Source organism: Ovis canadensis, chromosome 5, assembly GCF_042477335.2.
Source record: "Ovis canadensis isolate MfBH-ARS-UI-01 breed Bighorn chromosome 5, ARS-UI_OviCan_v2, whole genome shotgun sequence".
Taxonomy (NCBI): domain Eukaryota; kingdom Metazoa; phylum Chordata; class Mammalia; order Artiodactyla; family Bovidae; genus Ovis; species Ovis canadensis.
The window spans coordinates 62,762,701-62,788,004 of NC_091249.1; the positions used below are offsets into that span (position 1 = coordinate 62,762,701).

Here is a 25,304-nt window from a genome sequence, read left to right on the forward strand (position 1 = left end):
GCCTGGAGGGCTACAGTTCATGGGACTGCAAAGAGTTGGATGTGACTGAGGTTGCACGCACATGAAATTCATGCTAAGTAATGATGATGGTAACAGTGGAGATGGCAAAAAGTTGGTAGATTCCAAATATATGTTAAAGAAAGAGGCACAGGATTTGCTGAGGAATCAAATATGAAATGTGTGCATGAAATAAAATAGTCAAAGATGACTCCAAAGTTTTGGCTTAAACAACTAAAGAATGGGATTGCCATTTATGAAATGAAAATTATTACATTGGTAGGTTTGGACAGAGGTTTCAGGAAATCAGCTTTGGACACATAGACATACAGTGTGAGATGCCTAAGTGCCTTCTGGATATCCTTATGATGGTATCAAGCTGGATCTGCAAGTTTAGAATTCAGAGGGAAAGGTTCAGGTTGAAATACAAACCTACAGTTGCCAGCATATTTAAAGCAAAAAGATTGGATGAGATCACCAGTGGGTTGATGGTAGACAGAAAAAGAAGTTGAAGGATGGAGTCCTGGGACACTCTAACAGCAGTTCTTTTAAGTCTCAAGATCCTTTTACACTCAAAATTTTTTGAGGATCTTGGAAGAGCTTTTCTTTATGAGAGTTTTATCTATCAGTATTGACTGTAGTATTACGTTATCATAAATAGCTTTTCTTAAAAATATAGAAAGTCTTAAAGTTTATTTTAGCCGATCTGCTTTTATCGGCATTAAACAGTATTTTTAAAAAGAAAAAAACTGTTTTCTAAAATAAAAGAAAATTCAAGGGGAGAAATGTAATTGTTTTGCATTTTTGCAAATTTTTAAAATGTCTGGCTTAATGAAAGGTAGCTGGATTCTTGTATCTGCTTCTGCATTCTGAGTGATACCATATTATACATCATGTAACCCACAGAATGCTTCTCAGCTGGCTCAGTGGTAAAGAATTTGCCTGCCAATGCAGGCGATGCAGGTTCCATCCCTGGGTCAGGAAGATTCCCTGAAGTAGGAAATACCAACCCACTCCAGTGTTCTTGCCTGGTAAATCCCCTGGACAGAGGAGCCTGGTGGGCTATAGTCCATGGGGTCACAAAGAGTCGTGCGGGGGGTGCTCCGCAGAAAGAGAGAGGCAGTGGAACTTCCCTCAGCAAAGCCGAGGAGTCCGAGGAGAGGCGAGCCTGCTGTCCGCCAACCCAGTCCCTGGGCGACCGAGAGACAATCAAACAGAACAGGGGTTCCGTCTAAGCAGTTCCTCTTTATTGCCGCAAACTCTTGGTTTATATAGGCAAGCAGGGGGGTTTGCGAGGGACTTTCTATAGTTGTACCAATCACGTTAAAGGTCAAATCGTCATGTGCCATAGTTGCACCAATCACGTTAAAGGTCAAATCGTCATGTGCCTTCATTGTAACAGGAGTCTATGGTGATCACGCGCTGTCCACGTGCACAGAAATCAAGAGAGCCAATCAAAAACTGTAACATAGACCACGCCCCTATCTCTTCCGCCAGGTGCCATCTTAGTTTCCCACCGCAAAGCTAACCCATCTTTTTTAAGGTTTCCCATTTAGGGCCCCACAGAGTCGGACCCTAATTAGCAATTGAGCATGCATGCAACCTGTAGAACACTCTACTCCATAAGAGATTGTGAATGAAAAAAGCAAATGCTATTTTAGTATCACTATTAAAATAGATTTTATCTTACAATCCCTTGGAAAGGTGTCAGGAGTTCTTAGACTGAACTTTGAGAACTCTGGAAACTATTTAGAGGTTGGGAAGATGTAGAGGAAGTTAATACAGAAGCCTCAGAAGTTGTATTCAGGGAGGCTGAAGGAAAATCAGAAGAGCCTAGTGCTTGTAGATCCAATGGAGATGGTATTTTAAGGGGGAGAGTGACTAAACACTGCTGATGGTACAAGTCAGCTGTGGCAGAGACTGATCACTGGATTTGGCATCATCGAGGTCTTTACTGACCTTGATAAAGGGTGGAGTTTCGGTGGAGAGGTGAGTCAAAAAGTCTGGCAAGAGTGGGTCACAGCATAAAGGTGACTTCCTTTGGTCACTGAACCCCAGATTAGATTCAGTTCAGTTCACTTAGTCGTGTCTGATTCTTTGCGACACCATGGACTGCAGCACACCAGGCTTCCCTGTCCATCACCAGTTCCCGGAGCTTGCTCAAACTCATGTCCATTGAGTTGATGATTCCATCTAACCATCTTATTCTCTGTCATCCCTTCTGCCTTCAATCTTTCCTAGCATCAGGGTCTTTTCTAATCAGTTAGTTCTTTGCATCAGGTAGACAAAGTAAGTACTGGAGTTTCAGTTCGAATCAGGTGGCCAAACTATTGGAGTTTCAGCTTCAGCATTAGTCCTCCCAATGAATATTCAGGACTGATTTCCTTTAGGATTGACTGGTTTGATCTCCTTGCAGTTCAAGGGAGTCTCAAGTGTCTTCTCCAACCCCACAGTTCAAAAGCATAAATTCTTTGGCGCTCAGCTTTCTTTTGTGTGTGTGTGTGCTTTGATATTTTTATTTATTTATTTTAGGTTTGATAATCTGCATTTTATTTTTTTACAATATTGTATTGGTTTTGCCATACATCAACATGAATCCACCACGGGTGTATACATGTTCCCCATCCTGAACTCCCCTCCCACCTCCCTCCCCTCAGCTTTCTTTATAGTCCAACTCTCACATCCACACATGACTACTGGAAAAAGCGTAGTTTGACTAGATGGACCTTTGTTGGCAAAGTAATGTCTCTGCTTTTTAATATGCTGTCTAGGTTGGTCATAGCTTTTCTTCCAAGGAGCAAGTGTCTTTTAATATCATGGCTCCAGTCACCATCTGCAGTGATTTTGGAGCCCAAGAAAAGAAAGTGTAAAACTGTTTCCATTGTTTCCCTATCTATTTGCCATGAAGTGATGGGACCAGATGCCATGATTTTTGTTTTCTGAATGTTGTTTTAAGCCAACTTTTTCACACTCCTCTTTCACTTTCATCAAGAGGCTCTTTAGTTCTTCTTTGCTTTCTGCCATAAGGGTGGTATCATTTGTGTATCTGAGGTCACTGATATTTCTCCCAACAGTCTTGATTCCCGCTAGTGATTCATCCAGTCCAGCATTTCACATGATGTATACTCTGTATATAAGTTAAATAAGCAGGGTGACAATATACAGCCTTGACGTACTCCTTTCCCAACTTGGAACCAGTCTGTTGTTCCATGTCCAGTGCTAACTGTTGCTTCTTGACCTGCATACAGGTTTCTCAGGATGCAGGTGAGGTGGTCTGGCATTCCCATCTCTTTAAGAATTTTCCACAGTTTGTTGTGATCCACATAGTCAAAGGCTTTGGTGTAGTCAAAGCAGAAATAGACGTTTTTCTGAAACTCTCTTGCTTTTTCGACGATCCAACGAATGTTGGCAATTTGATCTCTGGTTCCTCTGCCTTTTCTAAATCCAGCTTGAACATCTGGAAGTTCACGGTTCATGTACTGTTGAAGCCTCGCTTGGAGAATTTTGAGCATTACTTTGCTAGCATGTGAGATGAGTGCAATTGTGCAGTAGTTTGAACATTCTTTGGCATTGCCTCTCTTTGTGATTGGAATGAAAACTGACCTTTTCCAGTCCTGTGGCCACTGCTGAGTTTCCCAAATTTGCTGGCATATTGAGTGCAGCACTTTCACAGCATCATCTTTTAGGATTTGAAATGGCTCAAGTAGAATTCCATCACCTCCAGTAGCTTTGTTCGTAGTGATGCTTCCTAAGTCCCACTTGACTTCCCATTCCAGGATGTCTGGCTCTAGGTGGTTGATCACAGCATTATGGTTATCTGAGTCATGAAGATCTTAGTTATGTGTATTCTTGCCACCTCTTCTTAATCTCTTTTGCTTCTATTAGGCTTATACCATTTCTGTCCTTTATTGTGCCCATCTTTGCTTGAAATGTTCCTTTAGTACCTAATTTTCTTGAAGAGATCCCTAGCCTTTCTCATTCCATTGTTTTCCTCTATTTCTTTGCATTGATCACTAAGGACGGCTTTCGTTTCTCTCCTTGCTATTCTTTGGAACTCTGCATTCAAATGGGTGTATCTTTCCTTTTCTCCTTTGCCTTTAGCTTCACTTCTTTTCTCAGCTATTTGTAAGGCCTCCGCAAACAACCATTTTGCCTTTTTGCATTTCTTTTTCTTTGAAATGGTCTTCATCCCTGCCTCCTATACAATGTCATGAATCTCCATACACAGTTCTTCAGGCACTCTATCAGATTTAATCCCTTGGATCTATATTCATCACCTCCACTGTATATTCATATGGGAATTGATTTACATCATACCTGAATGGTCTAGTGGTTTTCCCTACTTTCTTCAATTTAAGTCTGAATTTTGCAATAAAGAGCTCATGATCTGAGCCTCGTCAGCCTCCAGTCTTGTTTTTGCTGACTCTATAGTGCTTCTCCATATTTGGCTGCAAAGAATATAATCAACCTGATTTCGGTTTTGACCATCTGCTGATGACCACGTATAGAGTCTTCTCTTGTGTTGTTGGAAGAGGGTGTTTGCTATGACCAGTGCCTTCTCTTGGCAAAACTGTTAGCCTTTGCCCTGCTTCAGTTTTTAGTCCAAGACCAAACTTGCCTGTTACTCCAGGTATCTCTTGACTTCCTACTTTTGCATTCCAGTCCCCTATGATGAAAAGGACATCTTTTTTGGGTGTTAGTTCTAGAAGTTCTTGTAGGTCTTCATAGAACCATTCAACCTGAGCTTCTTTGGCATTTGTGGTTGGGGCATAGGCTTGGATTACTGTGATACTGAATGGTTTGCCTTGGAAATGAACAGAAGGATCATTCTGTCATTTTTGAGACTAAATCCAAGTACTGCGTTTCGGACTCTTTTGTTGACTAAGAGGGCTACTCCATTTCTTCTAAGGGATTCTTGCCCACAGTAGTAGATATAATGGTTATCTGAATTAAATTTGCCCATTCCAGTCCATTTAAGTTCACTGATTCCTAAAATGTGGATGTTCACTCTTGCCATCTTCTGTTTGACCACTTCCAATTTACCTTGATTCAGGGACCTAACATTCCAGGTTCTTATGCAATATTGTTCTTTATAGCATTGGACTTCACTTCCATCACCAGTCACATCCACAACTGGGCGTTGTTTTCTCTTTGGCTGTTTCTTCATTCTTTCTGGAGTTATTTCTCTACTCTTCTACAGTAGCATATTGGGCACCTACCGACCGGGGGAATTCATCTTTCAGTGTCCTATCTTTTTCCCTTTTCATACTGTTCATGGGGTTCTCAAGGCAAGAATACTGAAGTGGTTTGCTATTCCTTTCTCCAGTGGACTACGTTTTGCCAGAACTCTCCACCATGGCCTGTCCGTCTTAGGTGGCCCTAAAAGGCATGGCTCATAGTTTCATTGAGTTAGATAAGGCTGTGGTCCATGTGATCAGTTTGGTTAATTTTGTGTGATTGTGGTTTTCATTCTGTCTGCCCTCTGATGGATAAGGATAGGAGGCTTATAGAAGCTTCCTGATGGGATAGACTGACTATGGGGGAAACTGTCAGACTTTATTTTTTTGGGCTCCAAAATCACTGCAGATGGTGACTGCAGCCATGAAATTAAAAGATGCTTACTCCTTGGAAGAAAAGTTATGACCAACCTAGATAGCATATTCAAAAGCAGAGACATTAGTTTGCCAACTAAGGTCCGTCTAATCAAGGCTATGGTTTTTCCAGTAGTCATGTATGGATGTGAGAGTTGGACTGTGAAGAAGGCTGAGCACCGAAGAATTGATGCTTTTGAACTGTGTTGGAGAGGACTCTTGAGAGTCCCTTGGACTGCAAGGAGATCCAACCAGTCCATTCTGAAGGAGATCAGCCCTGGGATTTCTTTGGAAAGAATGATGCTAAAGCTGAAACTCCAGTACTTTGGCCACCTCATGTGAAGAGTTGACTCATTGGAAAAGACTTTGATGCTGGGAGGGACTAGGGGCAGGAGGAGAAGGGGATGACCCAGGATAAGATGGCTGGATGGCATCACTGACTCATGGACGTGAGACTGAGTGAACTCCGGGAGTTTGTGATGGACAGGGAGGCCTGGTGTGCTGCGATTCATGGGGTCACAAAGAGTCGGACTCGACTGAGCGACTGAACTGAACTGAACTGGGTCTTATTCTGAGGGGCGGGGCCATGCTCAGTAAATCTTTAATCCAGTTTTCTGTTGATGGGCGGGGCTGTGTTCCCTCTCTGTTGTTTGACCTGTAATGAAGATAATGGCCACTTACTTAAAAAGGTCTGTGCACCCATAGTCGCACTCAGTGCCCCAGACCCTGCAGCAGGCCACCGCTGACCCCCACCTCCACTGGAGACTCCTGGACACTCACAGGCAAGTCTGGGTCAGTCTCTTGTGGGGTCTCTGCTCCTTTCTCCCAGGTCCTGGTGTGCCCAAGGTTTTATTTGTGCCCTCCAAGATTCTGTTTCCGCAGTCCTGTGTAAATTCCAGTAGCTCTATGGTGGGGTTAACAGCAACCTCTTCCAAGAGGGCTTATGCCACACCCAGGTCTGTTGCATCCAGAGTCCCTGCCCCTGTGGCAGGGCAGTGCAGACCCATACCTCCTCAGGAGACACTCAAAGACTCAAAGGTAGGTCTGGCTCAGTCTCTGCGGGGTCTCCTGGTGCACACAAGGTTTTGTTTGCACCCTTCGAGCATCTCTGGTGGGTATTCATTTTGATTCTAAACGCGATTTCATCCCCCTTATGGTCTTGCTGGGGCTCCTCCTCTGCCCTTGGACAGGGGGTGTCTTTTTTTGGTGGGATCAACCATTCTCCTGTTGATGGTTGTTCAGCAGCAAGTTGTAATTTTGGAGTTCTTGCAGGAGATAATGAGTGCATGTCCTTTACTCTGCTATCTTGGACTCATTTCCAAGGGATGCAGGTTGGATTGAACCTGCATCTCTTACATTTCTTGCATTGGCAGGCGGGTTCTTTACTGCTAGCACCACCTGGAAGCCCCAGATCAGGTTAATTTTCCCCTAAATCGACTTGTTGCTCTACCCTATTTTCACACTTGATTTTTTTTTTTTGTAGTTTACTTGTTTTAATACCTGTCTCTTCTATTTCATTTCAAATTTTGTGAGAACACTGATCTCAATTTTATCTCTGTTTTAAAGTCAGTTTTATTCATTGCTGCTGTTCCATCACATAGCAGGTGCCTTGAACTTAATGAATGCTCAAGTTGCCCCTAGTAAGCTTGTCATGGTTTCTCAGGGGTCAGGAAGTGACTCACCATAGCTTACAGGGAACACTGCAAGTCTCTTATCATATTCTTTTTCTGTCACCTGATCCTTCTTTTCCTCAGACAAATCCACACTTTCATCTTTAGGACCTGTCTTAGTCTTTTGGGGCTGCTATAACATAATGCCCTAAATAACAGAAATTTATTTCTCAGTTCCAGAGACTGGAAAGTCCAAGATCAAGACATTAGCATCATCATGTTGTAGGGAGAGCTCTCTTCCTGATTCACAGTCAAAGCTCTGTTCTCCCATGGCAGAAGGGGCAAGGGAGATCTCTGGAGCCTCTTCTATAAGGGTACAAATTCCTCATGACCTAATCACATACTAGAGGCCCCATCTCCTAATACTATCACCAAGGGCATTAGATTTTCAACATAAATTTTGGGGAGAGGGTAAACAAATATTCAATCTATACCAGGCCCCTATGCTTAGGAAGGCTTCTCGTGTGTGTGTGTTTGTGTGTGTGTGCATGCGCTCATTTGTGTCCAACTCTTTTCAACCCCATGGACTGTAACCCACCAGGCTCCTCTGTCCATAGAATTTTCCAGGCAAGAATCCTGGAGTGGGTTGCCATATCCTGATCAAGCAGATCTTCCCAACTCAGGGATCAAACCTGCATTTCTTGTGTCTCCTGAATTGGCAGGCAAATTCTTTACCACTGTGCCACCTGGGAAGCCCCATGCTTGGTTTAATGCTCCAATGTTGGGATCTTGTAATTGTTAACAATTTTTGAACATGGGACCTTGGAAACGAAGTAACTGGTACTTCAGTGAAGTGGTGAATATACAGTTATGGAACATAATCCTTTATCTCTTGTTAGTTCAAATATTTATTGATTGAATACTATGTTCTAAGGTAGCTAAGTATAGTGGGGGATGGGGAGGGAGCCATAGCCACTCCAGGCAGAGGAGGCCATAGGAGCAAAGGTTCTGAAGCTAGACATAGAATGAGATGTGGCTGGACAAAAATTGCCTTGTTAAGGTCTGTCTCCTGAAGATTGTTCTCTCCCTTCATGGTCCTACTGCCTTTTGTCAGCAACTCCCAACTAGCACAAATCCATAGTGCTTTGAATTACAACAGGCACATTCACCCACAGACATTAACTGCCTAGGGGATGAGCATTGTGCTGGGTGCTGTAGGGAACACAGCTGCTGTCTTCCAGGAGTTTGCATTTCCTGGGAAAGGGAGATATAAGTAGTAAAGGGTAAACATGTTGAAGGCAGGTCTCCCTAGCACCTTGTTCAGTGCTCTGTGGGTATTGTTATCTTGCATTATTTTGGATTTATAGACCAATACTGAAGTGAAAGAGGAGAGTGAAAAAGTTGGCTTAAAGCTCAACATTCAGGAAACTAAGATCATGGCATCTGGTCCCATCAATTCATGGCAAATAGATGGGGAAACAGTGGAAACAGTGGCTGACTTTATTTTTCTGGGCTCCAAAATCACTGCAGATGGTGACTGCAGCCATGAAATTAAAAGATGCTCCTTGGAAGGAAAGTTATGACCAACACAGACAGCATATTAAAAAGCAGAGACATTACTTTGCCAACAAAGGTCTGTTTAGTCAAGGCTACGGTTTTTCCAGTGGTCATGTATGGATGTGAGAGTTGGACTATAAAGAAAGCTGAGCGCTGAAGAATTGATGCTTTTGAACTGTGGTGTCGGAGAAGACGGTTGAGAGTCCCTTGGACTGCAAGGAGATCCAACCAGTCCATCCTTAAGGAGATCAGTCCTGGGTGTTCATTGGAAGGACTGATGCTGAAGCTGAAACTCCAGTATTTTGGCCACCTGATGCGAAGAGCTGATTCATTTGAAAAGACCCTGATCCTGGGAAAGACTGAGGGCAGGAGGAGAAGGGGACGACAGAGGATGAGATGATTGGATGGAGTCACCGACTCGATGGTGGGTTTGGGTGGACTCCGGGAGTTGGTGATGGACAGGGAGGGCTGGCATGCTGCGGTTCATGGGGTCGCAAAGAGGCAGACACGACTGAGCGACTGAACTGACTGAAATCAATCATGTTCATCATCCCATGATGAAGAAAAAAACGTCGTTAGTGTTTTCTATACCAGGCTGATAGTGAATATGTATTTTGTTTATTTGTAGTTTTTTGGGGGGAACATTCACCAGGAAGTTAGAAAAGGAAGACAGGGAATAAAATTTCCTAAATGGCCAGAGGGATAGGGACAGATGCCAGGTCCTTCAAATGTGTGTGTGTGTGTGTGTGTGTGTGTATGCGTGTGCGTGCGCGCAAATGCGTTGAGGGCAATCTCAGGAGGGGACGCCTCTGTGACAAGACTCTTGTCCTCCATCAGGATAGCTCTCGGTTACCCCATCTGTCAAGTGACAGATGGATTAGGTGATTTCTCGGAGGGCTTCCATCGCACATTATGAGGTCCCTAGAGTCGGATTCTAGTTCCACTTCGCCTCAAGCTACGAGGCCTCAGTTTCTCTTGCGGTGAAACTAGGAGCGGGGGCTAGAGCACTTTTTTCCGGAAGCCGGTCATTGAGGAACACCTGTGGCACTCCTCAGAGGAGTGTGCCCGGGACTCTGCGTTGCCTCGCCCGGTCGCTGGGGCACCAGCGAGGGGGTGGGGCCTGAGCCGGCCTCGCCCGGAGACTCACCTGTGCGCAGAGCGGTGACTCACCTGCTCTCCCCCGCTCGCGGGCTGTTCCAGGAGTGAGCGTTCCTCCTTCCTCTCGGGGGTGGGAGGGGTGTCACTCCCATCTTTGGTTACTAGTAGCCTGGGATGAAGCAACTCAGAGGTGAAGGGCGGAGAGCAAGAGGTCCTTTTAGGGGTCCGGGTCTGGCATTGCCAGCCTCTTTGGTCTAGGACTCGCCCCCAAAGGGAGAACTGGGAAAGCTGGGCGGCAGCGGGAGGCGCTGGGAAGAGCGCGCCGGAGGGAGGTGCTGGGAAGGGCGGGCGGGGCTCGGGCAGCGGGGCGGGGGCCGCGGGCGGGGGGCGGGCCGGGGGCGGGGGCGCCGGGCGGCCCATTTCCTCCTCGGAGCCGGACTGGGGGAGACAAAGCGGCGGCCCGTCGGCTTCTGGCCTCTGGAATCTTCCAGCGCTCACCCAGCTCGCCGCAGGTAATTGTCTTCGTGCGGGTGCGGGCTCCCCAGGGGCTCCTCGAGTGGGCGGGCCGGGCGCGGTCACCTCAGCGACCTCCCCGGGAATCGGGCTTCAGGCCGCCGCCTGTGCGGCCTTCGGCCCGCTTCCCCGGCGGGGTCCTGGGCCTGGGCCCTGGCCCGGCGGGCGGGGCCGGCGCTTCCTGGCCTTCGGGAAGTTGAGGGGCCGCGGCGGCTGTAGCGGAGCGACTGGCGGGCCCCGCGCTACCGCGGCGCTTCCTCTCTGGAAAGTTTCTCCCTGTGTCTAAACTTTCTTCAAGTGGGCTCGGTGCGCACGCCAGACCCGCGCTGGGCCCCCGCGGCCGCCCTGCTTGCGGGGAAGAGTGCGCGTTGCTCGAGGTGCGGGTGGTTCCGGGAGTTGAGTTTTCCTCTGAAGTACGTGTGGATTGTGGTATCTGTGGTCGCACCCCTCCCCCACCACCGAAACTTCCAGGTCAGGTGGACGCGAAGTAGGCTGAGCCCGCAGCCCCGCACTGCCGGCCCGGGCGAATGGGAAAGTCTGTGGCCCTTTCCCTGACATAGCCTGGCTGGGAATGGGCGCCACACCCGTGTGTGGACTTTCGGCGTGCACCGAGTTAACCTTTGTTTTGAAATTACTCTGACGTAGTGTGCTGGTTAGTTGAAAGTACTTAATTCTGATTAGTCCTAGTTTTCACGAGTGGCGTTGGAATCTCTTTTTGTTAACTTTTAAAGGAGTGTGCGTGTGTGAAACACTTGTTGGAAAAAATGTTGACTGAATGCTTAACCTTGGCTTGGCAGGAATGGCTTCCTAATAATGCGGGCGGCAGTTGGCTCAGATCCAGGACTCACACCCTCTTAATGTACCCCTGCGTCTTCGTAATATTTTTTTTGTGTATGTGTTTTGGGCAAAACTTACAGTAATTTAGAATAGAGTAAGATATGTTAAAAGAGTAAGATGTGTAAAGTCTCCAACCAAGTTAAGGACTTTTCTTGTTTATGGTGAAGGAAATTACATCATTGTATTGTTGCAACAGGATAGGCATTTCGATGAGAGGGTATTTTCTTTAGCAGTGATTTTTAAAGACACTACAGGTGTATGTTACTTTAGGAAAGGATGAATTTATAAATCAAGTTAAGTAGGATGTTATTTTACAAGAGGAACGGGTTAAGTTATCAAGAGCCTCTGCCCAGTTATTTACTCTTTTTGACTTTTACTAAGTGAAATATTTTTTTATCCACTTTGAGCACCCACGGTTGAATAAGAAATGATCTCTAACCCCAAGACATCACACTGTAATAGGAAGGAGATACAGACCCCAGTTGTAGTACAAGAATGATGACGTTTACTACCATAATAGTATTGATAAGAAGCTTGTGAATGGTCAGTCTTACATAATAATAATGATAAAAACTGGTGGAGACATGGAAAGGGGGCTAGTAAAGTAATGCTCAAAATTCTCCAAGCCAGGCTTCAGCAATATGTGAACCGTGAACTTCCTGATGTTCAAGCTGGTTTTAGAAAAGGCAGAGGAACCAGAGATCAAATTGCCAACATCCGCTGGATCATGGAAAAAGCAAGAGAGTTCCAGAAAAACATCTATTTCTGCTTTCTTGACTATGCCAAAGCCTTTGACTGTGTGGATCACAATACACTGTGGAAAATTCTGAAAGAGATGGGAATACCAGACCGCCTGACCTGCCTCTTGAGAAATCTGTATGCAGGTCAAGAAGCAACAGTTAGAACTGGACATGGAACAACAGACTGGTTCCAAATAGGAAAAGGAGTATGTCAAGGCTGTATATTGGTACCCTGCTTATTTAACTTATATGCATAGTACATCATGAGAAACGCTTTGCTGGATGAAGCACAAGCTGGAATCAAGATTGCCGGGAGAAATATCAATAACCTCACATATGCAGATGACACCACCCTTATGGCAGAAAATGAAGAGCCTCTTGATGAAAGTAAAAGAGGAGAGTGAAAAAGTTGGCTTAAAGCTCAACATTCAGAAAACAAAGATCATGGCATCCGGTCCTATCACTTCATGGGAAATAGATGGGGAAACAGTGGAACCAGTGTCAGACTTTATTTTTTTGGTCTCCAGAATCACTGCAGATGGTGATTGCAGCCATGAAATTAAAAGATGCTTACTCCTTGGAAGAAAAGTTATGACCAACCTAGATAGTATATTCAAAAGCAGAGACATTACTTTGCCAACAAAGGTCCTTCTAGTGAAGGCTATGGTTTTTCCAGTGGTCATGTATGGATGTGAGAGTTGGACTGTGAAGAAGGCTGAGCACCAAAGAATTGATGCTTTTGAACTATGGTGTTGGAGAAGACTCTTGAGAGTCCCTTGGACTGCAAGGAAATCCAACCAGTCCATTCTGAAGGAGATCAACCCTGGGATTTCTTTGGAAGGAATGATGCTAAAGCTGAAACTCTAGTACTTTGGCCACCTCATGTGAAGAGTTGACTCATTGGAAAAGACTCTGATGCTGGGAGGGATTGGGGGCAGGAGAAGAAGGGGACGACTGAGGATGAGATGGCTGAATAGCATCACTGACTCGATGGACGTGAGTCTGAGTGAACTCTGGGAGTTGGTGATGGACAGGGAGGCCTGGCATGCTGCGATTCATGGGGTCGCAAAGAGTCGGACACGACTGAGCAACTGAACTGAACTGAAGTTTTGTTTGGATAAGACCAGAATGCTTCCAGAAGACGACAGCTTTTGAACTGGATGAAACAGGAGTAGGGGCTTGGTTAGGAGGAAGCATAAAAGGGCAGAGGAGTTTATGGAATTGTGATCTAAATCTCTCCTGGTTTTCCTTTTACTCTTGGTTCTTGTTTCTCAGTCTGGGTTTTTTTTTTTTTTTTGGTTTGTTTGTTTTGTTTTACTTGTTGTTCTATAAACTCTTATTGAGGATTCTATCCAACGTGTATCGAAAGCCTTACATCATTGATGGGGTGTCACCCTCCTTTCATTAGCAACATCTCATTCCATACAGTGACTTAGAGATCAGGGGTGCCCTCTTCCTCTAAGTTGAGAATCACTTCTCTGCGTAGTCTTCTGTCGTCAAGCTTAGGTTAAAAATCCAACACTGATGCTAAAGTGGAAGCTTCTTTTTTGAATTAGAAAGTCTCACTTGATCCACAGGGTCCCTTGTGCACTAGAGAACTGCTTGGGGGTCCCAAGAGACTTCAAACTCGAGGACCAAAATGAGATACCTTTTTCTTTTTTAGACCTAAACCAGCTGTGGAGATGGGCAGTAACTGGCAGAGTCCTGAGATTTCTTTGAAAAAGGGACAGTGTGAGACAGGATAGAGCTGGTTGTTGTGGTTTGTTTGCTGATGAAGATCTGGACAGAGGCAACAGGGACCTCTGCTTGCCTGGAGGTCCTGAGACAGGAAAGAACTCCATGTGTTTAGAGACCTAAAAGAAGACTTGTGTAGCTTTAAGTTCTTTTAGAGTAGGGAGAAGGCCTCACATGAAATTGCCAGGAAACTCCAGATCACATGTTTGGATTTTCTTCTAAGAGTTGTAAGAAACTGTTTTAGTGAGTTTCATGGTCTGATTTCCTTTTTAAGATCACTTCTGCTAGTGCTTACAGGGCTTGTATTGTGTACAAATGGAAATAGGGAGTTGAGCTAGGAAGATGGTGGGACTGAGAGTGGTGAGATAAAGGGAGCTGTATTTTGGGGAAATGAGATAGGCTTAACATATGAAATATGAATTGGACGTGGGGTCTAGGATTATGTTACTGTTGCTGTATTGCTTGCTCAGTGATGAACCCACTCCCCGTTTGTATTCCATCATTTTTATGATGAGCACTTAGTCCTATTACAAGACTTCAAGCTAGCACTTTGCTTTTTGGTAGCAGATCTCTTCCACCAGGTGGTGTACTCCATTACACTATACCTTGTTATTGATATCCTTGTTTGTCTTTTCTGTTAGAAAGTGAGCCTTGGTCTTTGGCATGGTACCTGGCCTGGAGAGTAATGAAAACATTAGATGCCCATTGAATGAAAGAGGAAGGAGTCTTGTCTTTATGGAATCTCGCTTGTGGGTGGAACTATGACAGATGAGCAACAGTCAGATTATGGAGGGCCTTGATTACCAAGTTGATATTTTGGGTGAATGATAACTGTTCATTTCATTCTTACTCCTTTCCACCCAGCTGTAATCAGATGAAATCCTTTCCATCTGGTCTTCCTCTTATAAGTTCTTGTTTTTTCTTCTCTCTGCTTCTACCCTAGATTAATTTTTGAACTATCAAAACTGCTTGTAGTTCTCTGGATAAATTGTTTTATAATTTATGTATATTTTAATATATAAAACAAAATTACATTTTATATAATTTATATTTAGAAATTTATATAATTTCTGTATATACATTTTTCTAAAGGGCCTCTTGATGAAAGTGAAAGAGTAGAGTGAAAAAGTTGGCTTAAAGCTCAACATTCAGAAGACTAAGATCATGGCATTTGGTCCCATCACTTCATGGCAAATAGATGGGGAAACAATGGAAACAGTGAGAGACTTTTTTGGGGGAGCCTGGTATGCTGCAGTCCATGGGGTTGCTAAGAGTTGGACACGATTGAGAGGCTTCACTTTCACGCATTGGAGAAGGAAATGGCAACCCACTCCAGTGTTCTTGCCTGGAGAATCCCAGGGACGGGGGAGCCTGGCGGGCTGCCGTCTGTGGGGTCGGACAGAGTCGGACACGACTGATGTGACTTATCAGCAGCTTAATGAATTGAGTGAACACCACCATATCCACCATCCAGATCAAGAAACAGAAAATTACTAGTACTCTAGAAATCCCTTTGCAGTCACTACCCACTCCTCCTCTCCCTTCAGTTTTTATAATCTGAGAATTTGAAACATTATTGTTCCTCTATAAATGTCTGCTAAAGTTAATTGAATTTCTTACTGTCTTCCCCTCCACCATTCAGTCTTTTACATATAAGCGATAGTTATTATTCTTTTGGGGAGATACACTGCTGTCTTGTTGCTGAACTAGTCAGAATTTTAGAATTGGCATTCAACACCTTCTAAGTCCTGGCGCTAACTTATTTTTCAGCCTTATCTTCTATTGTGAATTGTTGCTATATGTCTCTGCATCTGCCAGGCATTTGTTCTGGAATGCTCAGTCGTTCTCTGACACAAATGCTATCCATCTGATCGATATGCCTCTTCTGTTGAGACATTGATCATTGTTGCTGAAAGTGATCTTTAACTTACTGGAAATTTTGAAATTTGCACCTGATTATGACATTCTCATTATCTTTAAAAATATACATAACAAGATGTACCGTTTAAATTATGTGTACACTTCAGTGGCATTAAGTACATTCACTTTGTTGTGTAACCACTGTCAGTGTCCCTATCCAGAAAAAAATTTCATTGTCTTAAACTGAAGCTCCATAACCGTTCAACAATAACTTTGCATTTCTTCTCCCCCCGGCCCACTGGCAACCTCCATTGAATTTTCTGTCTCTCTGAATTTGACTGTGTTAATGCCTGGCTTCTTTAACTTAGCATAATGCTTTCAAGTTTTACCCATGTTGTCAGTATATCCTCCTTTTTAAGGGTTGAGTAATACTCCATTATCCAGTCATCTGTTGATGAACACTTGGGTTACTTCCACATTTTGGCCACTGTGGATTATGCTCCTGTGAACACAGGTGTGCAAACACGTGTTTGTGTTCCTGCTTTCAGCTCTTTTGGATATATACCCAGAAATGGAATTTCTAGTTCATTTGGTATGGTAATTCTGTGCTTAAATTTTTGAGGATCTGCCATTCCATTTTCCACAGTAGGTATGTTATTTTATATTCATAACAGTTATGTGTGAGTGTTCCATGTTCTCCACATTTTCATCAACACTTGTTAACTTCTATTTTTAATTTTTAAAAGATTTATTTACTTTTTAATAAGTTATCCTCATAGATGTGAGTTGGTGTTTCATTGGTGGTTTTGATTTGTATTTCTCTAATGTTAGTGATATTGAGTGTTTTTCATGTGGTTATTTTCTATTTGTGTATTTTCTTAGAAGAAATCTCTGTTCAAGTCCTTTGCCCATTTTAATTGTTTGAGTTTTTTGTTGTTAAGGTACAGAATTTCTTAGTATCTTCTGGCTTTTAATCCCTTATTAGATATAGGACTTGAAATATTTTCTCTCAGTTTTCCCCTGTTGGTATGTCCTTTAATGTTCAAAAGTTTTAAATTTGGATCAAGTCCAGTTTATCTGTTTGTTGTTGTTGTTCCTCCTCCTGCTTTTGGTGTCTTCTAAGAAATCATTGCCAACTGCATTGTCATAGAGCTTTTCTTTGTGTCTCCCCCCGCACCCCTTCTTCAGCTGAGCTGTGACTTCTTTGAGGACAGGAGATAAAGTTTTTTATTGTGACCTCTTTATAGTACAGTAAGCACATAATGAGGAAGGAAAACTTACGAAGAGAATTTTTTTTAATGTAATTCTTAAAATGTCATAACAGCAGTAATTGTATGACAGGGTATTTTCTACTGTTGCTAATTTGTCATTGATTATGTGTCTGTTACCTGATTTATGATGATAACCTGCTTTTAGTGAAAGTCACTCAGTCGTGTCCAACTCTTTGCAACCCCATGGACTGTAACCTACCAGGTTCCTCAGTCCACGGAATTTTCCAGGCAAGAATACTGGAGTGGGTTGCCATTTCCTTCTCCAGGGGATCTTCCCAACCCAGGGATCAAACCTGGGTCTCTGCATTGTAGGCAGATGCTTTACTGTCTGAGCCACCAGGGAAGTCAACTGCTTTTAGGGGTTTTTTAATCTTAATGAATCTCAGCTGGAGAATTTGAATTTTGTCATCTATGTAACGAACGTGATGAACTTACAAAGGATACTTGGGCTTCCTTAGTGGCTTAGATGGTAAAGAATCTGTCTGCAATGCGGGAGACCTGGGTTCCATCCCTGGGTTGGAAGATCCTCTGGAGAAGGGAACGGCTACCCACTCCAGTATTCTAGCCTGGAGAATTCTGTGGACAAAGGAACCTGGCAGGCTACAGTCCGTGAGTTCACAAAGAGTTGGACAGGACTGAGCGACTTTCACTTTCATAAAAGATATTTATTTTTACTGTTTGATGTGATAAAATGCTAATTTATTATTTTTACTTATGGAGTGCTGTTATTTACATAGCACTGAGTTGCTGATTTACCTTCCTAAAGGCTCTTGTGGACCATAAATTCTTTTGCTACATGATGAGTTCCTTCAAGGCCATTACATTCTTTTGCATTTTTCAGTCTTTTGTGATACCTGACTCATGTCTAATATGAGTAGATAGGCTATATATAGGATTTGCCAGATTGATATGGGGGTGGAGGCAGCTTGGCTTTACATCCAGTTTTTTTTTTAAACGTTTTATTTTTATTTATTTGACTGTTAGTTGCTGCACACGGGATCTTTAGTTGTGGCATATGGCACATTCCCTGACCAGGGATCAAACCCAGCTCCCTGCATTGGAAGCATAGAGTCTTAGCCACTGGACCGCCAAGGAAATCCCTACATAGTTTTTTTTGTTTTTTGTTTTTTTTAATAAAACCACCTGTCATTTTTATCACCGAGAGGTAAACACTATTAACATTTGGTTGTACATCCTCTGATACTTTTTCTAAGAGTGTATTGACTATAACTTTTATAAAAACTAGATTTTTACTTTATTTGCTCTTGTCCAGTTATCATACTCAAACATTTCCCCTATTAATAGCGTTAAGATTAACCTTTTATTTTATGTACCACTGAGGAAAAATAAGGGCTTCCCAGGTGGCTCAGTGGTAAAGAATCCGCCTGCCCATGCAGGAGATGTGGCTTCTATCCCTGGGTTGGGAAGATTCCCCTGGAGGAGGGAATGGCAACCCACTCCAATATTCTTGCCTGAAAATCCCATGGACAGAAGAGCCTGACAGGCTACAGCCAATAGGGTCGAAGGGACTTGGACATGACTGAGCCCACACATAAGAAATAAACACTACTAAATACACTAGGAACTACCATCAATTTTAGAACACATCCAAAGTTTAGAGACTTAAAGATGTGAAATATGTATGCTTTAGAATTGATGAAATATGTTAATCTCACAGTGTTAACATAGCATGTTAATGATCCCCTACTGTTCCAGCATAGCTTCTTTAATCAGTCCTCTGTTGGACATTTAGTTTGCTTCCAGAGTTGCTTTAATTTGCAGCTGAATCTTCTGCCTGTCCTGACATCTTAAGGGAAACTTCGTTTTTTTTTTTTTTTGAAGGGGGGGTACTTCTTAGGAGTGGAATTCCCCAGGGAAAGATTTGCTACTCTTAAAATAATTTTTTTTTTAAACTGAAGTTATTAAGTGTGTATAACATAAAGTTTACCATTTCACTGTTTTTGAGCATTAAGTGCATTTACATCATCCCCATCCGTTTTCAGAACTTTTCCATCATTCTGAATAGGATTTTTACTTATTTAGCAGCAATTCCCCATCCTGCTCTCTTCTCAGTTCCTGGTAACTTCTTTTCTACTTTTATTTATCAGTTTGCCTATTCTAGGTACCTCATATAAATGGAATCATATATTTGCCTTATTGAGGACAACAGCAACATTATTTTATATATATTCCAGTTAGCTTATCCATTCAATTCTTAATGAACATTTGGATAGTTCTGCTGTGAATAGTATACAGCTGTGAACATGTGTTCAGATATCTCTGAGACATTGCTTCCAGTTCTTTTGGGTATATACCCAGGAGCAGAATTGCTGGATTATATGGTAAGTTTATTTCTAACTCTGAGGTACTGCCATACTGTTTTCCACAGTGGCTGTACCATTTCGCATTCCAACCAGCAGGACACAGAAGTTCTAATTTTTCTCCATATCTTTACCAACACTTTTCTTTTCTCCTGTTTTCTTTTGTTTTGATAGTAGCCATCCTAATGAATGTGAGATGGTTATCTCATAGTTTTGATGTGCATTCCCCAAATGATTAGTGATACTGAGTATCTTTTCATGGGTTTATTGGCCATTTGTATATCATCTCTGGAGAAATGTCTAGTCTTTTGCACATCATTGAGTTTTTTTTTTGGTTGAGTTTTAGTTCTCTGTATATTCTGGATATTAATCTCTTATCACACATATGTTTTGCAGTTATTTTCTTTTGTTGTCTGGAATGCCTTTTCACTCTTGGTGATATACCAGTTTTTATTTTGATTAAGTGCAGTTTTTTTTTTCCTATTGTTACTTGTGTGTTTGATGTCATATCCAAGAAAGCATTACCAAATCCAGTGTCATAAAACTTTTGCCCTGTGATTCTTTTCTAAAGTTTTATAGTTTTAGGTTTTACAGTTAGGTGTTTGATCCATTTTGAGTTAATTATTGAATACTATAGAAGGTAAGAGTCTAACTTGATTGTTTTACATGTGGATATCCAGTTTTCTCAGCCTTACTTATTGAAAAGCCCGTCCTTTCCTCTTTGAATGGTCTTGAAATCCTTGTTGAAAATCGTTTGACTCTCAGAGGGTTTGTTTCTGGGCTCTTCATTTTGTTCTGTTGATCTCTTAGTCTTTACGTGGTACTTTATGCTAGCACCACATCGTTGTTTACTGTAATTTTGCAGTAAGTTGATGCCAAATTTGATCTTGAAGTAAATAATTTTTTGTACATTTATCTTGTGTGGTTTAGTTGAATGTGTGTGCTGATGTGAAAATAAAATAAATTCTTTTAAGTGTTCTGTCTCTTGATTTTGGAGGTGATTACACAACTGTGAACTTTTCAAAAGTTGTAGAATAGGAAACTGAAGTGAATTTTACTGCATATAAAAAAGAAAAACAGGTAAAAATAAACTCATTAAAAATCTGTATTTTGCAAGTTTGACCTTTCTATATAAAAAAATAGTGAAAAACATGAAATCAATTATCCTTTATGCTTTCCCAGCCCAATTAAGTTTTTTTCTCTTGAGTGACTGTGAAGCCACACCCTTAGAAATCTTGAAGTAATTTTGGTTATACTTTATGTGTTGGAGAATTTAAGTCTTATTAGTACCTTCTGTTTTCTCTTAAGAAGAAAAAGTTAAGTACACCAGGCATTGTAGAGTCTTACAAAGCATCAGTTACTGAAATTTGCCCAGGTGCCAGTGTGCTTGTTTTGAGACGGTGAGAGTGTTCTTTGTTTCTTGTGCATTGTGATGATTGACTCAGCCCCTGTGTTGTGGGCCTGGGCTGAATGGGCTGAACAGGGTAGTGAGGTGAACAGTCTGGCTTGATTTACCGTTTCATGCTGTCTTTGCTCACTTACAAGAGCACTGTACTAAATTTGTCCATTATTGAAAGTTCAGAGTGTGCAGAAATAACTGTGCTTCAAAATAAAACTTCAGCATTGCCCTTTCTCTGTTGAAGCTTCCAAATGTTCATTATTTTCCCCTTTAGTTTTTTTTTTCTTTCTAATAACAAACTTTCGCCATGTGCAAGCAAACCCCCTACCCCATTTCTAATGGAGCTTGAAATGAGCATGCATTTCTGTTTACTTGTTGATGGACTGTCATCTGTCAAGCCCCCTTTTGATTGGGATTTAATTTGTGATTTTTCATTGGCTGTAAGTTTGGAGCAGTGCATTTAAGGCAAATACAGTAAGAAAGGCAACTTTGAGTGTTTTTCTGAATATTTGTAGCAAAGATTTGATCGTTTGGAACAAGTACTGTATGAGTAGTGTGATTAGATTTTAAAATTTCTTGTCTATTCAGTGTTGCCATTGTAGTAAAAGAATAGGGGGAATTATATTGTGGAAGTTATTTTCATCTGTAAGAGTTTACATTTTTTTCTCTTTTGGTTCTCTTGTGTTAAATTTTTGTGATGAAATAATTTAATCCAATTTAACCTTAGTGTTAAATAACTGATGTTATTCCTTAATTGCTAATTTAAAGAGTAGTTCTTTTCTGGATTACTTCATTTTGGCTCTTCTACTTCATTATATTGAGCTGTGGATTTCTTTCTTTCTCATGTTCTGAGATTTCATTGTTAAATACTGTCATAAACAAGTGGAACATCAATTGTATTTTGAAAATGTTTTATTGCTCTGGTTTATTTTGTTAGTATTAGACATTAAAAGTTGAGTAAATTGGAAGCCTGGTTAATTACCAGATTACATACTCTTGTACTGGTTTATTAGCCAGGGTAGAGTGCAGGCTGTTCTTGAAACTGAAAGTGTGGTCCTAACTCAAAAAACGCATTCACAGTGGCCCATTTCAAGTTACATGAAGGATAGGAACCTTTGCTAATAGTCCATTTGCCCTGTGTAGCACCGATACATGCTTTGTTTCCAAGCAAAGATGCATTGTTAACTAATCCCTCGTGATATGTTGAATATTTCATTATGTTAAATATTTCAACATTAATCTAGACTGTTAATCATGGTTTATGAAAAATGACAGTGCACTGAGTAAGGCAGAGCTGTAAGGTAAGTTACTATTACTGATGAGTCAGTGTTCATGGGGATTTTCTGTTCCTGAGGTTCTCTAAATTGGCAAAGGTTTCTTATAATCATCCGTTACCATTTTCTTGCTTCCTTGGACCTGGGGTCATCATGTTCTCAGAAAAGCTCTGGACTGACTTTGAAGTGTATCTTTAGAAACCTGTCATTTTGCACAGAAGTGGGAAAGTGAAATGTGAGCTTGATCCCTTGGGAGGAAAGGAAAAAATTCAAGGAAATAGAATATGGCAACCCTTGAGAGAAATTTAAACTTATTTGGAGTCACTAAGACCAGTGGAAAAGGTGGTATTTTCGAGGTATCTTTATTGAGTTAGGGTCTAAGGCTATATTTGCTGTATCTCAGTTTCAAGGAAGGGTTCAGTTAAATACAGTCCATTTATTAAGCCTGACTTTAAAAGCAGGTGCTAGGGAGGATGTTAAGGATGTGTAAGTGGTACTTCCTTGGCTGTCCAGACTCTGTACTTCCACTGCAGGGGGCACAGGTTTGATCCTTCTCAGGGGAACTAAGATCCTACAGGCTGTGTGGTGTGCCCAAAAGAAAAAAAGTGTAAGTCATCATTGCTAAACTCAAGAAGTTTACAAACTAATGACATTAACTTTGGTAATATCACTGATAGGTAAGAATTAGCAATCTGTATCTGTTTTGCTAAAGTATTACAGGAAAGAGAGTTCTTAGTTCTTTCCACATGTCAGTGTTACTAGGTGAAATCTTAAAACAGTTAAGCCAATTCAGTTAATCATTTATAGAATGTTGTTAGATGAAAGTTACCGTGCTCAAAAAAGGCATGGTCCCTGTGCTCAAAGGAGCTGTCAGCTTTATGGGAGACGGACACACTGCTATCATGCTCTGCTGCAAGTGCTGTCATAGAGATGCTTGTAAAATGATAGGGGAACCAGAAAAGAGGAACAGCTCTTAGAAGCAGAGGACTTCTGTGTGAGCCTTGAAGGAAGGCGGAAAAATTTGAAGGTCTGCCCTGAGCAGAGGGTTGGGGTTGCACAAAGGTCTGGAGACATGTACTCCCTGGAGAAGAGTTTGGAGTGCAGGCAGGTGATGAGGTTGACAGACCAGTGTGAGTAAGGTTGGTTTGTTGGAGTTCCAGCTTCATACTGTCTTTGGTTGGGGAAGCAATCCTATGTTTTTTTCAGAGGGAAGTTGATTCCATGGTAATGATAACAGTCTGGGGCTATCTGATTCCTGAAAACAGGGAGGGGTAAGTAAAGTAAGGTGCAAGGAAGGGAAGGAAGAGGAGGAAAGGGGCCTAGTTTGGTAGAGCTTTGGTCAGTGGAAATAGGGAAAACCAGAGGGGGAATAGATGAGGAAAATGCTTGGCTCTGGCCTTGTGGGTTTTGAGGAATTGAACTCTGCAGTGTGTGTGTGAAAGCCTTTAGACTGGGGAAGTGCTGCTGGCCAGGATGGTACTGGCTTTTGGTTTTTAATATGGTTATTGTAGGGGGGGGGAGGCGTTTGCCTTTTATCTTTGTGTTTCTTTGGTGGGGGGTTGCATTTCAGGATTTCTCAAGTATTATAAATAGTAAGAATAAAATTGTATTTTTAAGATAATCTCTGATGCCTTCTTAATTGCTTTGCTTATCTTTCAGCTTTATCTTCTGCCATTTCACTATCTAATATTTTTCCTTCACACTGTGGTTCTTGGAAGGTGCCAAAGGTCTTTGGTCCCTTTGCACAACCTGAAACAACTGCCCTCCCTCCTAGGACATCAGATCCTCAGTAATGACTCTCCCCATTGGGGATTCCCTCCTGGGTGCTCCTCTTTGCACCAATGGATCGTGTTACAACTTTTTATTTTCTGTTGTATTATAAACTGTTTTTCTTTCTAGACCGTGAGCATTTCCCTCAACTTTCTTTTTTTTGAAATTCTTCAAATGTACAGAAAAGTCAAAAGTAATACAGTGAGTACTTGATTCTTCAGTTCATCTAGTTTCATCAATTGCTGACATTTTTCAGATTTCCTCTATTACTGTACATAAGTTTTTTTATCTGAGACATTTGAAAATAAACTGCAGATACCAAGTATTTCACCCTTATGCTTTTTAGCATGTGACTCCTCTAAGAGTAAGGACATTGCCTTACTTAACTAACTATAATATATAAGAAATTTTGCTTTGATATAGTAACATGATTCCTTTTAAAGAGTAGTCCAAGAGCCAATGTCTGCCGTCCTTGGGAACTTGTGAGAAATGCAGACTCTTAAATATTACCGTAGAGGTACTGATGCAGAATTTGCCTTTTAACAAGATTCCTGTACTGATTTCCTGTACAAGCCATATTCATATTAAATCCCACCAGTTGTCCCAGTGATGTCCTTCATAGTGTGTTTTTTTAAAAATCCAAGAATCAGTAAAAGATCCTGTATGGAATTTAGCTGTTGTGTTTCTTTGGTTTTGTCCGTCTTTTTATTTTTTCTGTGACATTGACACTTTTGGAGAGTTTAAGCCAATTGTAGAGAATGTCTACAGTTTGGATTTGTCTCGTTGTTTCCACTTGTGGCAAGAACTGTACATATGTGATGATGTACCTTTCTCAGCATTGAAATGATTGTCAGGTTGTTCCACTTGTGGTGATGCTAATAAGTTTAAACAATTGTGATTAAGTGGCATGTGCCAGATAGCGCCATTGTAAAGACACATTTTTCCTTTTGTACTTAATAATTGACTGCTGTGATTGCTATGATCTGGTAGTGGTTTCTGATTAGTCTTTGTGTCCCTGGCACCTAGCAGGATCCTCATTTCAGTTCAGTTCAGTCACTCAGTCGTGTCAGACTCTTTGTGACCCCATGAATTGCAGCACGCCAGGCCTCCCTGTCCATCACCAACTCCCGGAGTTCACTCAAACTCACCCAGCCATCTCATCCTCTCTCGTCCCCTTCTCCTGCCCCCAATCCCTCCCAGCATCAGAGTCTTTTCCAATGAGTCAACTCTTTGCATGAGGTGGCCAAAGTACTGGAGTTTCAGCTTTAGCATCATTCCTTCCAAAGAACACCCAGGGCTGATCTCCTTCAGAATGGACTGGTTGGATCTCCTTGCAGTCCAAGGGACTCTTCAGGATGTGGTAATTGGTCAGTCATTGACAAATGAATGATAACCAAGTCATCAAAAGTATATGCTACAAGTTTTAGAGACATTTCTTTTTTTTTTTCCTCAGTTCTTTCTCACTCAGTCTGGATAACTTCCTCTAGTCAAGTTTGGGCATCTTTTCTCCTAGCTCTCTAAGAAAAGTATAGTCCTCTTATTCCTGTATAGCTTCTCAGCTGGGTGAGAAGTTTCTCTGCCTTTTAGTCCCATTGTTGTAAAACAAAACCCTCTTTTCCCTTTTGTCTCTGTTTTCTTGAGCTTCCAGTCCAGATGCTGGCTTTATCTTTGTTTTTCAGACCATCCAGTTTCTTATGGAAACAGGGACTTCCTGTGTATCCATAATCAGTTA

General features: G+C 42.0%; 1 protein-coding gene across 3 annotated transcripts in view; it reads left to right on the forward strand.

The window, feature by feature from the left end:
- Positions 1 to 25,304, forward strand: part of CTNNA1 (catenin alpha 1) — a 332,863-nt gene that overhangs the window by 151,893 nt on the left and 155,666 nt on the right. Inside the window, exon 1 of one of the 3 annotated variants that reach the window (XM_069592165.1) lies at positions 10,257 to 10,365. The exons of 1 other annotated variant lie outside the window; for it this stretch is intronic. The gene's annotated coding sequence lies outside the window, so the exon portion shown is untranslated. Of the gene's footprint in view, positions 1 to 10,256; positions 10,366 to 10,469; positions 10,780 to 25,304 lie in introns of those variants that run through there. One more of the 3 variants, XM_069592163.1, reaches the window with a different exon arrangement.